This window comes from Squalius cephalus, assembly GCF_949319135.1.
Source record: "Squalius cephalus genome assembly, chromosome: 4".
In the NCBI taxonomy this organism is placed as follows: domain Eukaryota; kingdom Metazoa; phylum Chordata; class Actinopteri; order Cypriniformes; family Leuciscidae; genus Squalius; species Squalius cephalus.
The window spans coordinates 36,560,022-36,579,282 of record NC_137125.1 but is presented as its reverse complement, the minus strand read 5'-3'; positions in this window follow the sequence as shown (position 1 = coordinate 36,579,282).

The window sequence follows — 19,261 nt, the reverse complement described above, 5'->3', positions numbered from 1 at the left end:
TTGAGTATTTGCAATACCTTTCAAAAATGATTAAACAATTTAACACTTAGTCTTACATCAGCAAATAAACACTTGTACAACTTCAAAAATGAAATGAATGATATTCAAACTTACTTTTCATCACCACTCTATAACCTGTAAACGTTTTCGCAGTGAATGACGCACTCGATTTTCCCTCTGATGACAGTAAAATAAACAATACATCACTCTTCCTCAATATTTGGAACATAAGACTAATAAACACTTGGAAATCAATTAAAGTGAACAACACTCACTCTGATGTTTCACGCTCGCCCCAGAAACACACTGAGGCAGGGACGCGGGAAGTGGGGGTGCTGGGGGTGCTACAGCACCCCCTGTTTTCACAGAATTGTAAATGCAACGCATATGTTTGTTCATTAAAATGTATTAATTTTTAGCATTTAGTCATTTATTTGTAATAAACACTTTAAGTGGGCTATTTAAAAATTGTTATTTATATGTTAAATTATGTTTTTAAAACATAAGCGCAGAGTGTTACATAATATTGTGTGTGTGTGTCGAAAGAATTTGTCCGCAACTGCTCAAAAAAAAAAAAAAAAAAAAAAGGTAAAAAACTCCACTGTCAGTGTTTCGTAAGGATAGTACTAGTACTGAATTTGCTATTATTGGTTTAATATCAGACAATATTTTCACGTACCGGCCTTTAATGCGTGGCGGATAAATAGCCTACAACAAAATAAAATGATACGACCGGCATAAAAAACTGGGGTATTTTTTAAATAACAACCGTGAATAAAAAACTGGGGTATTTTTTAAATAACAAACGTGAATCCAAACGTGAATGTTTCTTTTTTAACCCTGAAATGGCACACCTGATTCAATTAATTAAAGGCTTAATGAGCAGTTGACTAATTGATTAATTGACTAATTCCTACTCTTCCTACTCTAATAACTACTCATTAATTGAATCAGGTGTGCCATTTCAGGGTTAAAACAGAAACATGGCCTGTCAGGGGGTCCCTGCAGGAGAGGTTGAGAACCACTGATACATGAACTGTAATTTGGTAACAATCCAGACTGTAGAAAGTACAAAATCATGTGTAATCTCCTGAACATAGTTAATCGCTTCATTTTACAACTGTTTATATTAATTTATTTGAAATCAAAATGAACAAGAACCGTGTTGGTGATGGTTTTAATAATGACATATGATTTATTTCAATAGGTTTTGCAAGCATGGGCCGACTGTTCCAAAGCAAGTTGGATCGTCTTATCTGGACCCTACAGAACATACTACAGCCCATGTCTTGCTGTTTTATGCACCTCTGTTTTTCTGTTTTTAAGTGTAATAAAGACTTTACAGTGTAACAGTGTTCTCCAGGTGTTGAATAAAAAGAGTGGCTAAACTATCTTTTATGTTTTCCTGTTGTATAGCATCTTCGTTTAACATTAAACTCTCACGTCACAATAACACAATTCATGTGCATTGATTGATGTTTACAGTCCTGCAGAAATATCACTGTGGTAATGAATCCATCAGATTATTGACAAGTACTCAGAAAGCATGACAGCAAACATGATGTTTATTTTGGGTGTGAAGGGTGTGGATTTTGGAATAAACTGCTGCTTCAATGTATATGTAATGAGTGATTATAATCAAGGTTTTCTTTCTAAATATTACATGAGTTAATACTTGTGAGATTTTACTTTGTTTTAGAAGTTACCAGTGTGATTACTGAAATGTTCTTTTCATGTATTCTCTAATGTCTGTATTTGATATCTGAATGCAGTAACAGTGCTTGCTCATTTAGCCCGGCTTCCAGAAATGAAATATGGAAAGATGTTTTGTTTTGTTAAGAAAGGCCTTCAACATGTGTCAATACATACATCTGGGAGTCACAGGGGTCATTGAAGTCTATCGTTTAAGGGAACTTTTCTCAGTTAAAGCCTTACTTTCTAGTTAGACTAAAGTGTAGTTCTTCTTGGAGAAAGAACGCATAATCCTGATGTTTTGAGAATACTCTCCTGTTTATAGTTAGAGCCTGGCCAAATCCAACCTTGAAAAAGCTGTGTGTCAGTGTGTGTGTTAGTCTTCTTGATTACAGGTTAAGAAACCACTGGCAGAGTGTTGTTCGGGTCATGCTGGCGCCCAGCAACCCAAATCTGAGACCTGGAAGATCACGACGTGCCTAACTTCAGGGTCCGAGTTTCAGCTGCATTATCGATGGAGAAATGCTTCAGTTTATCTGTATATGTGTGGAAAATTGTTTAGATTTTATGTGTACTTAGCCAATCAGAAGTAGCTAACCTGTAAGCAATGATGTAATCAATGCCCTTGGAAATGGTAAATCTGCTGTGATCTTTGTAACTAAGCAGGGCGGCCTACGAACTCCTGTGTGAGTCAGTCTTGAAGCTGACATCTGCTGATGAAACTGAAAACTCTTCAGTAAATCTTTTCTTTAATTTATTATAATTCTGACTCCTGGTCTTCATTCATCATATCTAGTTCTGGGTCTTTGACTGTGCGCCCCTAACAGGTGAACATTTAAAAAACTTGCAAAACTCCTATGGGGTTCTATGGCACACCTTCCATCAAAAAATATTACATTATCTACATTTATTTATTACTGTAATGGCTGAAAACAGTAACTTCTTTACTTCATGGATGTATTTATAGAGGAATTATTTTGCTTTAAAAAAACATTGAAACCATTATAAACAAAGTACAGTTTCACCGTATACCTTCAAAGTGTCTGTAATGGTTATTGAATCATTTTTAAGTTACATAGCACACCTTACAAAGAAATACACTACCTCAAATTACAACCTCATTAAAGCAAAGACATTGACTTACTACATGTGAGATTTTGCCAATACCTGCCTGACTGTACATACAGTACACAACTATTTTAGAATGAAACTACATTAATTCACCAAAGGGTTTTTTTTTATTATCCAAAGAGTGTAGTGCTTTCCTAATGACCGGGCTGACTTGCTCCAGGTTAAATTTCCACCATAACTCGCATACTGTACGTACAATTATCAAATGTTTATTAAAAAAATAACTGTAATTCCCCTAAAGTATTCTTTTCATGTTTCAAAGGGTGTAGTACTTTCCTAGTGACCTGACTGAAGTACTACAAGTGAAATTTCCACAATAACTCGCATACTGTACGTACTATTGTCAATTATGTTTATGAAAAAATTACTGTAATTCACCTAAAGTATTTTTTCGTGTTCCAAATGGTGTAGTGCTTTCCTAGTGACCTGACTGACTTACTACAGGTGAAATTTTGACAATATCTCCCTTACTGTACGTACTATTGTCAATTATGTTTATGAAAAATTAACTGTAAATGACCGTAACTATTTTTCCGCGTTCCAAAGGGTGTAGTGCTTTCCTAGTGACCTGACTGACTTACTACAGGTGAAATGTTGACAATAACTCCCTTATTGTATATACTATTATCAAATAGGTTTATGGAAAATTTACTGTAATTGACCGTAACTATTTTTCCGCGTTCCAAAGGGTGTAGTACTTTCCTAGTGACCTGACTGACTTACTACAGGTGAAATTTCCACAATAACTCGCATACTGTACGTACTATTGTCAATTATGTTTATGAAAAAATTACTGTAATTCACCTAAAGTATTTTTTCGTGTTCCAAATGGTGTAGTGCTTTCCTAATGACCAGTGTGACTTACTACAGGTGAAATTTTGACAATATCTCCCTTACTGTACGTACTATTGTCAATTATGTTTATGAAAAAATTACTGTAATTCACCTAAAGTATTTTTTCGTGTTCCAAATGGTGTAGTGCTTTCCTAGTGACCTGACTGACTTACTCCAGGTGAAATTTTGACAATAACTCACATACTGTACGTGCCATTGTCAAATATGTTTATGAAAAATTAACTGTAAATGACCGTAACTATTTTTCCGCGTTCCAAAGGGTGTAGTGCTTTCCTAGTGACCTGACTGACTTACTACAGGTGAAATTTTGACAATAACTCCCTTATTGTATACTATTATCAAATAGGTTTATAGAAAATTTACTGTAATTGACCGTAACTATTTTTCTGCGTTCCAAAGGGTGTAGTACTTTCCTAGTGACCTGACTGACTTACTACAGGTGAAATTTTGACAATAACTCCCATACTGTACGTACAATTATCAAATGTTTATTTAAAAAATTACTGTATTTCCCCTAAAGTATTCTTTTCGTGTTCCAAAGGGTGTAGTACTTTTCTAGTGACCAGACTGACTTACTCCAGGTGAAATTTTGACAATACCTCCCTTACTGTACAATTATCAAATATGTTTATGTAATAAACATATTATTACATATGTTTATGTAATAAACTCTAATTCACCAACAGTGTTTTTTTATATATATTCCAAAGGTTGTAGTGCTTTCCTAGTGACCTGTCTGAAGTACTACAGGTGAAATTTCCACAATAACTCGCATACTTAACGTGCCATTGTCAAATATGTTTATGAAAACTTAACTGTAAATGACCGTAACTATTTTTCCGCGTTCCAAAGGGTGTATTACTTTTCTAGTGACCTGACTGACTTACTACAGGTGAAATTTCCACAATAACTCGCATACTGTACGTACTATTGTCAATTATGTTTCTCCTTAACTGTACGTACAAAAAACATATAAGTTTAAGAAAAAAATACAGTAATTCCCCTAAAGTATTTTTTCATGTTCCAAAGGCTGTAGTGCTTTCCTAGTGACCACACTGACTTACTACAGGTGGAATTTTGAAAATACCTCCCTTACTGTACGTACAATAAACAAATAAGTTTAAGAAAAAATTACAGTAATTCCCCTAAAGTATTTTTTCATGTTCCAAAGGCTGTAGTGTTTTCCTAGTGACCACACTGACTTACTACAGGTGAAATTTTGACAATACCTCCTTTACTGTACAATTATCAAATATTTTTATGTAATAAACATTATTACATGTGTTTATTACATATGTTTATGTAATAAACTGTAATTCACCTATAGTGTTTTTTTTATATATTCCAAAGATTGTAGTGCTTTCCTAGTGACCTCACTGACTTACTACAGGTGAAATTTTGACAATATCTAATAATACTGTTTTACATAATAATATATATAATAACTGTAATTCACTAAAAGGGGTTTTGTTTGTTTAAGGTTGTAGTACATTAATAGGGGCTACATTATTATTAACAGTAGTGACTGAACCTGTACGCATTGGTGCAGCAAATCTGACAGATAATGAACAGCAAGATCATGGAGGCATTCAAGATACTGTACAGTGCAGTATCTATACTAACACACACACAGACACAGTTTCTTCAAGATTGGATTTGGTGAGGAGGAGAGTCTTCTCAAAACATTAATATAACATGTTATTTCTCTCAAGGAGAGGATACTTTAAATCTAACTGTAAAGTAAAGAATTTAACTAAGAAATGGTCTCTCAACTATAGGTTTCAATGACTCCTGAGACCATTGCTATCAGGGTAGCCTAGAAAAGCAGATGGATGTAGTGACACCTGTTAAAGAAGTCCATATTTCATCTCTGGAAGCCAGGCTAAATGAGCAAGCACTGTTACTGCATTCCTGGCATGGGCCAGACCCTTCAGTTACACCTCAGATATCAAATACAGACATTTAAAGAATGCATGAAATAACATTTTCGATAATCACACTGATAATTTCTATAACAAAGTCAAATCTCATAAGCCTAGAGAAGTCATTCAACTCATTTGATATTTAGAAGGAAAACTATTGATTAATACCTTGATTATAATCACTCATTAGATATACATTGAAGCAGCAGTGTGTTCCAGAATCCACTTCTTCAGGACTTCATAACAAAAACTTAACTTGAATAATTACAATAAGGGTGTTGCTTATTTATAACGTAACGGAACATACTATAACCATTGGAACATGAAAAAAGGAGAAATTACAATAACTTTTTAATAATAATATGTTTGTACTATACTTACAGTAAGGTAGGTATTGACAGTATTTAACATGTAGTAAGTCAGTCTGATCACTATGAAAGTACTACAACCTTTGGAATATATAGAAAATACTATAGGTGAATTACTGTAATTTTTTTTAATGTAATATTTGTATACTGAACGTACAGTAAGGGAGGTATTGTCAAAATTTCACCTGTAGTAAGTCAGTGTGGTCACTAGGAAAGCACTACAGCCTTTGGAACAGGAAAAAATACTTTAGGGGAATTACTGTAATTTTTTCTTAAACTTATTTGTTTATTGTACGTACAGTAAGAGAGGTATTGTCAAAATTCCACCTGTAGTAAGTCAGTGTGGTCACTAGGAAAGCACTACAGCCTTTGGAACAGGAAAAAATACTTTAGGTGAATTGATGTAATTTTTTCTTAAACTTATTTGTTTATTGTACGTACAGTAAGAGAGGTATTGTCAAAATTCCACCTGTAGTAAGTCAGTGTGGTCACTAGGAAAGCACTACAGCCTTTGGAACAGGAAAAAATACTTTAGGGGAATTACTGTAATTTTTTCTTAAACTTATTTGTTTATTGTACGTACAGTAAAGGAGGTATTGTCAAAATTCCACCTGTAGTAAGTCAGTCTGATCACTAGGAAAGCACTACAGCCTTTGGAACATGAAAAAATACTTTAGGGGAATTACTGTAATTTTTTCTTAAACTTATTTGTTTATTGTACGTACAGTAAGAGAGGTATTGTCAAAATTCCACCTGTAGTAAGTCAGTGTGGTCACTAGGAAAGCACTACAGCCTTTGGAACAGGAAAAAATACTTTAAGTGAATTTCTGTATTTTTTTCTTAAACTTATTTGTTTATTGTACGTACAGTAAGAGAGGTATTGTCAAAATTCCACCTGTAGTAAGTCAGTGTGGTCACTAGGAAAGCACTACAGCCTTTGGAACAGGGAAAAATACTTTAGGTGAATGACTGTAATTTTTTCTTAAACTTATTTGTTTATTGTACGTACAGTAAAGGAGGTATTGTCAAAATTCCACCTGTAGTAAGTCAGTGTGGTCACTAGGAAAGCACTACTTCCTTTGGAACAGGGAAAAATACTTTAGGTGAATTACTGTCATTTTTTCTTAAACTTATTTGTTTATTGAAGAGAGGTATTGTCAAAATTCCACCTGTAGTAAGTCAGTGTGGTCACTAGGAAAGCACTACAGCCTTTGGAACATGAAAAAAATACTTTAGGGGAATTACTGTAATTTTTTCTTAAACATATTTGATTATTGTACGTACAGTAAGGGAGGTATTGTCAAAATTCCACCTGTAGTAAGTCAGTGTGGTCACTAGGAAAGCACTACAGCCTTTGGAACAGGAAAAAATACTTTAGGTGAATTGCTGTAATTTTTTTAAATTAATATTTGTATACTGAACGTACAGTAAGGTATTGTCAAAATTTCACATGTAGTAAGTCAGTCTGGTCAGTAGGACCATACTACAACCTTTGGAACATGAAAAAAATCCCTTTGGTGAATTACTGTAACTTTTACATAAAACATATTTGCGTACTGTATGCAGTAGCCTACACAAAAGTACACTAAAGCAGTCTACAAGTCAACAAGTACACTAAAGCAATATGCAGCAAATATCAAACCTGAAACTATTTCTACCCTGGTTGGCAACTTTATTTATTTATTTTTTACTTGACTATGTTCATGGTGCTGTCCACGTATGTGGTCCTGAAGGTCCTACATGATCAAGTCTGCAACTTGGGTAAAGTTGATTTTATATTCGCATATTCGCGGAGTTCCGCGTTCAATATCTCGTGAGCTGAATATTGTTACTACACAAATAACATTGTTTTAATATTTAAATCTTCCTCAAAACGAGCTTTCCTTCGGGTTTGCACTTTGCAGATGGTCCCTTCTTAGCAGCCTGCGCATAGAGATCAATGTATTTTGTCCAGTGCGAAGGAAAGATCGTTTTGAGGAAAATTATGTTGTAGCTTCTGGTGTTTAATCTGTAGTTATATGTGATAGGTGTTTTGTGTAGCAACAATGTTTAGTTCACGAGTTATTGAACGCGGAAGTCCGCGAATGTGCGAATATGCAAATATAAAACCAACTTTACCTAAGTGTTACATATATGTTCTTATGATGGCCAGCTTAAGGAGAAATGGTTTTGAATTTTATTTAATTTTCAAAAGAGTTTGTGGAGAGATGCTTTTCTTTAAAGATTTTATGCTTTTGTTTATGTGCACTTACTTCCATGTACTGACCAAGATGAACAATAAGCAGCAAGCAGATACGCACAATACATCACCAAGTGTTTAAGCTACTGTGTCCATTTAACAAAAGATTGAATGTATTTAGCGCTTCAAAAGTAATCGATAAACATTATTAATACTAAAATGTATTAATTGTTTAATAATAAAAATAATAAATACAATAGATTATTAAAATAATCAACCACATTTAGCGATTAATCGTTTAGCAAATAATCACGTTTGCACAAAAAACATTTGTCAGCCACATCACTTTACAGTCGTGTAGTGAGTTCAGGACCGTCGCTAGCGGAGTGAAAGGTATTGAAGATTCTAAGGGCCCCCCGCGATTTATATATATATTTATATATATATATTATCATATATAGGCTACACAAAAATATATAGGCTTTCAAAAAAACAATTAGTTTGCATAGCAATTGCATTTGCTGTGTATAGACCAAGTTCATAAAACAATGTTTATGTTGGTAACAATATGTATATGTAGATGCCACATTCTACTGCTCCAGACACGTCAACGCATCTGCCATCTTGGAATGGTCTCAACATCGGTAAGGAACAATGTGGCTCATGTCCTCCGCTCCAAAGTGATGAATTAACTGGCGAAAGTGTCTGTAGAAGCTGTTTTTCCAGCTCACAGCGAGTCAGGAGTAAATCTGATGCATGCCATTTCAGAAACGCTGTGCATCCAGCCGCTACTTCCTCGTGCCAAAGAAGGATGGCGGCCTCAGACCCATATTCAATCTCAGACATTTGAACCGCGCCCTTATGAAGCGGCCGTTCAAGATGTTAACATTGAAACAAATCCTCTTGCAAGTGTGCCCGGGGGATTGTTTTTTTCTCAGTGGATCTGAAATATGCCTACTTTCATATCCAGATAGCCTCCCATCACAGACCGTTCTTGAGATTCGCGTTCGTAGGGGTGACTTACCAGTATACAGTCCTTCCATTCGGACTGGCACTGCGCACTTTTACAAAGTACATGGATATGGCCCTCTTCCTCCTGAGACAGAAGGGAGTGAGCATTCTGAATTACTTCGACAACTGGCTTGTTTTAGCCCAGTCTGAGGCCAGGCTAGACACTCACAGATCCATACTCCTCAGCCATTTGGAATGCCTGGGACTCAGGATCAATGATGCCAAGAGCTCACTATCTTCCAGCCAACGGCTCTCGTTCCTGGGAGCAGTTCTCGATTCAGCCCAAATGCAGGCCACACTCACGCCAGAGTGAGCTCTGGGGATCCAACAGCTCATGGTGTCTTTCAAGGTCAGGGTTTTACCACAGTACTGGCTGAAACCCTGTGTTCCATCCCACACTTGGTGTCACGGATGCCTGAGGAAGGACCTTCTTTCCCAAGCGAAATGAATGATCTGGAACCCCAACCAGAGTCTCGACAGAAGCCTATGGACCTCTCTGCGAGGGTCCTAAACACTATTTCTGAGGCTAGAGCCCCATCCACTAGATGCCTCTACGCCCTTAAGTGGTCTGTTTTCAACGGCTGGAGCACAGCCTGGAGGGAAGACCCGATGTCCTGTGACATTGCACTGGTACTGTCTTTCTTTCAATAGCTGCTGGACAAGGGTTGCACCCCTTCCACGCTCAAGGTCTATGTGGCGGCCATAGCAGCACGCACATGTGACCGGCCAGTCCGTAGGCATGAACAACCTGGTTTTTCACTTTCTGAAGGGGTCCAGAAGGCTAAACCCATCTCACACCCTCACGGTTCCTACATGGGACCTGTCTGTGCTTCTCTCCGAACTGCAGCCCCTTTCACTGAGGACCGCCCTCCTGCTAGCCCTACCATTAGTCAAGCGAGTGGGTGACTTGCAAGCGCTCTTTGTGAGTGCTTCTTGACTTAAGTTTGGGCCTAACAACTGGAAAGTTGTCCTCAATCCAAGACATGGCTACGTATCAAAGTGCTCTCTACTCCGTTCAGAGTACAGGTCATTACTCTCTCTGCTCTTCCCCCCTCTGAGGGCGAGCAGGAGTTGCAAATATTCTGCCCTTTTCTGCCCTGGACATAAGATTATATATTGAGCACTCTGCCAAGTTTGGACAGTCTGAGCAGCTCTTCGTGTGCTTCGGAGATCACACCAAAGGGCATCTGGTCATGATGCAAAGACTTTCCCACTGATTTTCTTCTGCAGAGGCGGTCTTTCACCATAGATAGGCACATTCCACAACAAGTAGTACGCTGGGCTTGGTTACAATAAAAACTGTGTTTGGACTAACAAGGAAGTTTTTAGTTCTGAAACTTAGAGGATTTCTTATATTATGAGGACCTCTTATATGATCTCTCAGTTCATGACCCCATTCCTGAACCTGCCTTCATCTTTTGTATTATGTTAATGATGAACTAAATCCTATGAAAATCATCTACTGAAGTCTATTGCAGATTTAGATTCATACATTCATACATGCTTATAACTACAGTTGTAAATGCACAATCAACTTGCTCTTGAGTGTTGACAGACCAGCTTTGACTTTGAGACTCACTTTATGTCATGTCATGTCTCAAACATTGTTTTCTCCTTCTTATTTAAATCTCGTTTTTGAAAAACACCCCTGAAAAATAGACGAATCTCCACATAACACCGACTGTGACGCAACAGTTGGGATCATTAATATGTACGCCTCCAAACATTTGCATATGCCAGCCCATGTTCAAGGCCAGGCGAAACTGCACAGCCGAATCATCGTCCGAATCATTTTTCTTCGAGATACATCATGGCTTGCAAACGAACGAAGCATGGCAGTTGCTCAGTGTTTGGATGTACAAATGAACACAAAGGTATTTTTTTAGTTCCTTCATCCGAGCCTCTGAAGAACCAGTGGGTTATGTAAATGTCTGATGTGTAATTGTTCAAGTTCAGACAGATAATCTCTCAAAGTCGTTCAATACTGTTTATGCATCAGTAAATCAAGCCAGTGACTAAACGATCAACTCCACGTCGTTTCTCTTAGTAGGATGCAAATAATCTTACTTAATCTGTGATTAACATACAGATAGCGATCAAAGAACAATCCCTTTCCAGTCGCCCAAGCTGTCAATCACACAGCGCGAGTTTATCTGGACACTTGCCAAAACTCGTTATGAAATCAATGACGCTGTTACACTGCACAACGAAGCTCTTACTGTATGTACATCATGTTTGCATTGGTGAAATCATTAGTGAGAGTGCAGAAACTGGGTTGCAATGATAAGCTCTTCATTCACGTGATCAACAGGCTTACACTGAAGTCTCACAGCAGCCAATCACAGCAGTGGGCGTTTACACTGAAGTCTCACACAGACACGCCCCTTCAAACAGAGCGTTCAAATTAGAGGCTAAAATCAGGCTAGGAAAAATGCCTTTTATTTCTAAATTACAACAAATTTTGATCTAAAAAACATACTAACATTATAAGGGCACCCCAGGAAACATTCTAAAATAATAAAATAATCCATGCAATGGCAACTTTAAAGGGGTGATGAACTGAGAAATCAAAGTTTCCTTGAGCTTTTGACATATAAGAGATCATCATACTATAATAATATCCTGTAAGTTTCAGAACTGAAAACTACCTTGTTAGTCCAATAAAAGCTTTTATAGACATCAGGCTCAGCAAACGACTCGTTTTTCAAAGTGGGGATCTATGACGTCAAAGAGGATAAAACACCGCCTCCACAAAAGAAGATCAACGCCTACTTCAACACGGCCTGTTTAGCCCCGCCCACCGATTCGCCCAAACATGCTAAATAACATAGGACGACATGATAATTGCTACCGGATCGAGCTACTTACAAGCAATAAACATGCTGTTGACTAAATATTGTGCAGTGCCTGTTTGTGGAAGAAGACAGTCATAAGCTTCCTTCGGATTCCAGCATGGTTAAACTTTATTAAATCAGTCAATCACAATTTCCCGACACGGATCTGCCAGCAACATGTAAGTAACCATGTGTATTCTAATGCCTGATCTGCGATCAGTGATTTCGGTGTAATTATTCAAGTTCAGATATTTCTCTTAAAATCGTTCAATACTGTTTATGCATCAGTGACTAAACGATCAACTTCACATAATTTCTCGTAGTATTATGAAAATAATCTTTTTTTAAACTGTTATTAAATTATATAGCCTACAGAAAGCGATCAAAGAACGATCCCTTTCGCCCAAGCTGTCAATCAAACAGCACAGCGCGAGCCGCGAGAGCTTATCTGGACACTTACCAAACTCGTGATGACATAATGACACTGTTACACTACACAACGAAGCTCTTACTGTGTACTCACATCGTGTTTGCATTGTGATTTGGTGTAAGCATTTGTGAGAGTGCAAAAATTGCGTTGCAATGATAAGATCTTTATTCACGCGATCAACAGACTGTCTGTCATCTGCTCAGTGCTCATCATACTGCAACCTTTCATGTGATGAAATAGATTTAAATATAATGCTTTAAACGATACTTTTCACGATTTGTTAATCTCGATAGCTGTAATAGTAAAAACGTAGTAAAAGTTTTCGAGAGAGTTCATGTAATACTAGCTATTTCATTGCAAGCATGTCAGCCAATCACAGCAGTGGGCGTTTACACTGCAGTCTCACAGCAGACACGCCCCTTAAAACGGAGCGTTCAAATCTGAGGCAGAAATCAGGCTTGGAAAAATGGCTTTTATTTATAAATTATGACAATTTTTTATGTAAAAATCATACTAACATTATAAGGGCACCCCAGGCAACATTATAAAATAATAAAACAATCCAGTTCATGACCCCTTTAAATTAAAAACGAGATTAATTTAGATTGATAATAACGGGTAAACAGGCTAATACATTTTGTTTCTATTATTCTATTAGACCAATAGCCTCTATGCCATACATATAACGCAAAACCAGCAACAACACACAAAGCCATAGGCCTACATATAACGCAAATAGTGCACAACGCGAGTGTGCCCAAAATGTCAACAATATTAAAGTTTATGCAGGAGGCAATGCCTGCTGGCATTTTTCTTTAAGCAGTCATGACAGCACTTTTTCAAATAATCACATTTCAGCTCCTCAAATTACCGTTGCAAATCTCTTTACACCACTTTCTTATGTGCGTAAAACTTAGCATCTTAAGCATCTTAAACAACGACTAAAGAGCAAATAAAGCTTAACTTACCTTTCAGAAGCGCAGAAGGCGGGCCTTCATCGCAGCAAAGGTCTTAACTGCATCCTCTGTTTCGATTCTCTGTGCCAGTTCATGTTCTATGGAGATTGTTGCCAGTCCATTAAGTCTGTCTTGTTTCATTGTACTGCGAAGGTAGTTTTTTATTAGTTTCAACTTTGAGAAACTGCGTTCTCCTGAAGCCACTGTAACAGGAAGGGTGAGAAGCACTCGTGCTACAAAAGCATTGGAAAAAACTGAATCCATCCCGTTATCACATGTGAACTTGAGTGCGTCTAGGGGTTTAGTTCCAGCTGGTAGACGTCTACTCAAAGCAGTCAACTCCGCAAAAAGCTCTTGTCCATCAACATCTCTGGAGTCGCCATGTGTCAGGGCTTTTTCCAGCGCTGTACATTCTTGGAGAACATCAGTAGCGTTTTTTCTCCTTGATGGATGCAATGTCATACAACACCCCAAATATGTTCCCGTGCTCCTGGAGTTGAGAAAAACGCTTTTCAATAGCATTAATAGAGCAGTCCAGTATTCTGTTGAAGAAAAGCACTTTGTAATCCAGTTGTGGATCCATCACTGCCTCATCCTCTCCTTCATAGTGAAACATATTTTTCCTCTTTCGTGGTCGCACTGCACTTTGTGGAGGAAAGCGGGCCTCTGTTTCCAAATCCTCCACCAATACTCTTGCATTGGACAGCACTCTCTCAAAACTGCTGTCTGTGCGATAGTCCACCAGGAATCGTTTTGTCAAGTTCAGCTGTGCCACTGCACAAGGTACATCAAGACTCGTTGTCTGTAGTATTTTGCTGGTTACATTTATCTCATATAAAATGTCATACCACGTTATGATGGAGTACATGAACGGGTAGGTTTTGATCTTGGCTGCAATGCCTCTGTCTTCACATCTAGTTTTAGCTCCACATGTGCCTGTTAGACTGTCATCTTCTGCCACTGACAGCAGCGCATCATATACATCCCCCAACTGGTGTCGGATGGGTTTGAGTGCATTGACCCGACTTTCCCATCTCGTGTCACTTAAAGGCTTGACTCGACTGAGAGGCCATGCTCACCTATGTGCTGTTTTAACACATCCCAGCGAGAGGTGGAAGCAGAGAAAAAGTTATAAACCTCCTGGATAGTTGAAAAGAAGTCGACTGCCTGCAGACAACATGCGGCTGCATCATTAACTACCAAGTTAAGAGAGTGGGCGCTGCAAGGCACATAAAATGCCCTTGGGTTTATGTCTAGCACTCTTTTTTGCACACCACTATGCTTGCCTCTCATGTTTGATCCATTGTCGTAGCCTTGACCTCTCATGTCCATAATATCAATATCCAGCTCTCTAAGTTTCTTAATAAGGACCTCAGTCATGCCGGTTCCTGTACAATCAGTTATCTCCACGAATTCCAAGAAATGTTCTCTGATATCCACACTTCCTCCCTGTGTTGTAACAAAACGTACAATCACGGTCATCTGTTCTCTTCTGCTTACATCGGGAGTACAATCTAAAATGATATAGAAGTATTTAGCTGACCTCAGCATCGTGAGAATTTCCTGCTGAATTTGGGATGCTAGCATTGCTATGATTTCATTTTGAATATCTTTGCCTAAATAGTGAACGTGTGTTTCTTTTGAAGTCACTCTCCTAATGTGTTCAGCCATAATGCTGTCAAAAAGACCTATCATCTCCACTAGTTTCAGGAAAGTGCCATTGTTATGCTCAAATAATCGATCTGTGCCACCACGGAATGACAGGTTTTGCATAGCCATTACTCTGATGAGACTAATCAACCGCTGCAACACATTTTGCCAGTGTATTGTCTCGGCAGCAAGTTTCCGCTGATTTTGTGCATCTATGGTGTTTTGCGAGACCAATCTTATGTCCAACTCTTTCCATTTATGAAAACTTTCAATATGTTCAGTTGATTTTTCATGGTTGCTAAGGATGCTTGACAAATTCTTCCAGTCTTTAACACCATCTCTTCCAAGAGCTGATTTTCTCTCGCTTCCACAAAAAAGTTTACAGCAGAAGCAAAACATAACATCCTTACTCACTGAATAAACTAGCCAGGGCCTTTCCAGCCTTTCTCCATTTGTCAATGTCCGTCTATAATGACACACAGAAAACTTTCTGTGTGCACTGTCTCTGGGAAAATCAATTCCTTTCACTTGACATGGTCCTCTCTCAATTAAAATGTCTCTAAGTCCTTGGGTTACTGTTGTTGGCCAATTACTGGGATCATTAAAAGTATCTTCCTCACTGTGTACACTTATTTGTTCAGCTGTCTGAAGTCCGATGATACTGCTGATATTTGCTGTTTCTTGTGGAGCAATGTCACTGGCTGAGTAAGCAATCTCCTGACCTGGTGATGGTGGACTTGACGGTAGATTTGAAGGCAGGCTAATGTTAGCATCTGCTCTCGGGATGCAGCTAGCACCTGCTGTTTCTTCTTCTGTAGAAATTCCGGTAACGTTAGCTGTGCTAGCGGTCTCTTGGTTCTGTGGTGGATCTGAAGGCGTGTCATCCTTGCAAATACTCCCTGGATCAATATATTTTAACAACGAACCCCTCTGTTTTTGGTGTGCTTTCTCCTTAAAAAGTCTCCTCTTTTTATATTCGCAGCCAGATAATTTTGGTAGTTTAGACATCCTGCGTAGTCCCTGGGTGATTCATGAACGATCCGTTCATTGCGTATGTAACGTGACAAATGAACGAAAGACTCAGAAGGTAAAGTAATTATTTATGTTCCCTGTAAATTATTTTTGACTGCATTATAATGATTTCTTAATTCAGAATATGATCAACATTGCATAGGTGGATGTGATCGGGGAATTTGGCTGTTAAAAGTATAACATTTAAAGCCACTTAAATTAACAAAATGACTCAAATAAAGAGTTGTTCATTTTGATGAACGAGATCGAACAAGAGAGTCAGTAAAATTATCCGAACTTCCCATCACTCAGTCATGACTCGTGAGAGCAGGGGGTGGGGCGGGGCAGCGGCAGCTCAGCAAATCATATAGCCTATTTTGTGAATTGTTCATTCCCGGTTGGCACACATTTTGCTGCCCTTACAAAAGTGCAGCTCTAGGCAATTGCCTAGTTCGCCTATATGGATGCGCCGGCCCTGCTCGCAGCACAGGGTGTGGTGGTGGCCTGTCAGTCATCCATCGCAGCGATCTGGAGCTATCTCTGCAACCATTACCTGAACTATCTTCATTTGAATGCCTTGTATTTAAATGTAAGTCCCCTTCCCCTGTGCTGTTCCTCCTCATCTACCGACCACCAAAACCAAACCCATCATTTATCACTGAGATGTCAAATCTCCTCACAACTTTCTGCACATCCTCCGCCGATGTTATAATTTTAGGTGATATGAACATTCATGTTGACACCCCCTCCTGCCGTTTTGCAGCTGAATTTTTTCAACTACTGGACTGCTTTAACTTAAAACAACTTGTTGGTGTCCCCACACACACCAGGGGCATACCTTGGACCTGGTCATTATAAACTCTGCCCCTCTCTCCAACCTGCAGGTGTATGACCTAGGTGTGTCTGATCACAAGGTAATTTCTATGGATTTGCCACCCCCATCCAGCCTCTCCAAGCCTAAGCGGAATATCTGTTTCAGAAACCTAAAAAGCATAAACCCAGAACTCTTGACAGCAGACTTTCAGCATCTTTCCACACACTTTTCATCAGCCGACGAGGCAGTGGACTACTACAACAGCCATCTAAGCAGCCTCCTGGACCTCCATGCCCCTGTTAAAACAAGAACAATCACCTTCACCCGCTCAGCACCCTGGTTCACAGATGGGCTTCGTAAGATGAAGGCAGCAGGGCGGGTCCTTGAGCGGCGTTTCAGAGCTTCTGGCCTCACTGCCCACAAACAAATTTACCGGGAGCAACAACAAAAATATGCACAGTCCCTCAAAGAGGCAAGGTCACAGTTTTACTCCGATGCCATCAGAAACAGCCCAGGAAATTACAAGCAGCTTTTTTCCACTATAAATCACCTTCTCAAACCACAATCTCCCCCACTTACTGTCACTACAGAAGAGCAGTGCAATAAATTCATGGATTTCTTCACGTCAAAAATTGCACATATTCGCTCTGCCCTTTCTGGTCCTCCCACCCAAACTGTTCCCCCAACATATACCGTCTCCCAACCACTAAACTGCTTTCCTGAGGTTTCATCAGAAGAGGTGCACAACATCATCAGGAAGATGAAATACTCCACCTGTCTCCTGGACCCTCTCCCAACCTCCCTGACTCATATCACTGTCCTAAGTCCCCTGATCACCGCTGTTATAAATCATTCCCTCAAAACTGGTCACATTCCCCCTGTCTTAAAAAATGCCATTATCACACCACTGCTCAAAAAACCCACTCTTGATCCGGAAGTCCTATCCAACTATAGGCCCATCTCCAATCTCCCCTTCATATCAAAAGTACTTGAGACAGCAGTTGCCACCCACCTTCAGGACCACCTCAAACATAATAACTTCTTTGAAAAATTCCAGTCAGTTTTCCGCTCTGCCCACAGCACAGAAACCTCCTTATATCATCTGATGCTGGCTCTCCCTCCCTCCTCATCCTCCTGGACCTTTCTGCTGCATTTGATACTGTCGACCATGGCATTCTTTTAAACCGGCTCCACCTTACTACTGGACTAAATGACACTGCCCTCAGTTGGCTCAGATCATTACTCACAAACCGGACAGAATACATCTCCCTGGGCCACTCCAAATCAAATCCACACACAATTACTTGCGGTGTCCCCCAGGGGTCAGTCCTTGGCCCCATCCTCTTCATTCTCTACCTCACCCCCCTTGGCCAAATCATCAGCCGTCACAAAATCTCATTCTACTGCTATGCCGATGACATACAGCTCTATGTACATGCCACAGCTGAAACCACACCCTCACAGTCATCCCCATCAAAACTCAGCACCTATCTGGAGGAGATAAAGGTATGGATGGAGCACAACTTCCTTCAACTCAATAGCTCCAAAACCGAAGCCATCCTGGTTGGCACTCCTCACCAGATCAAATCATCATCCATAACCAGCATCACCTTTTCTGGCACCAACATTCCCCTCTCATCAACAGTCACTAATCTTGGTGTAAAAATGGACTCCCAACTCACTTTTGAAGCTCATATAAATCCCCTATGCAAGACCTCTTTCTACCACCTCCGTAACATCTCCAAACTCCGCCCCATTCTCACCCTCTTAGATGCCGAAAAGCTGGTTCATGTCTTTTTCTCCTCCAGACTAGACTACTGCAACGCACTTCTCATTGGGATTCCTAGAAAGAGTCTGCAGAAGCTTCAGTACATCCAAAACTCTGCAGCTAGGATCCTGATGAGAGTGCGGAAACATGAGCACATTAACCCCATTCTTCACTCACTCCACTGGCTTGAGGATTGAGGATTGAGTACAAGGTTTCCCTCCTCACACATCAATGCATCCATGGACTTGCAGTCAGTTTATGAGGAACACTGAGTTTAGAATATACAGCAGCTAGATCTGGATCGAGACAAATTGCCTGTTGAAAGAGCTTTAGGTCTTTAGTGGAGTGTAGAAGCCGACACCTTTAAATTCAAGATTTCCTTGAAAAATCAACCAAGTACTAGGAGAGGCATTTTATCGGTGGTAAGCTCTGTCTATGTTCCCTTGGGTTTTTTAGCACTGCTTATTCTGCCAGCTAAAGTACTTTTACAGGAGTTGTGCAGACAGAACTTCCATTACTTCTCAGAATGGAAACGTTTGAAAGTTGCAGTTGCCTGATATTTGAAACTGCAGAAACTTCTGATTGAGCCGAGTTGTAAAAGAAAGGAGCTATCTTAGGAGCAGATTGATAGTGTTGCTGT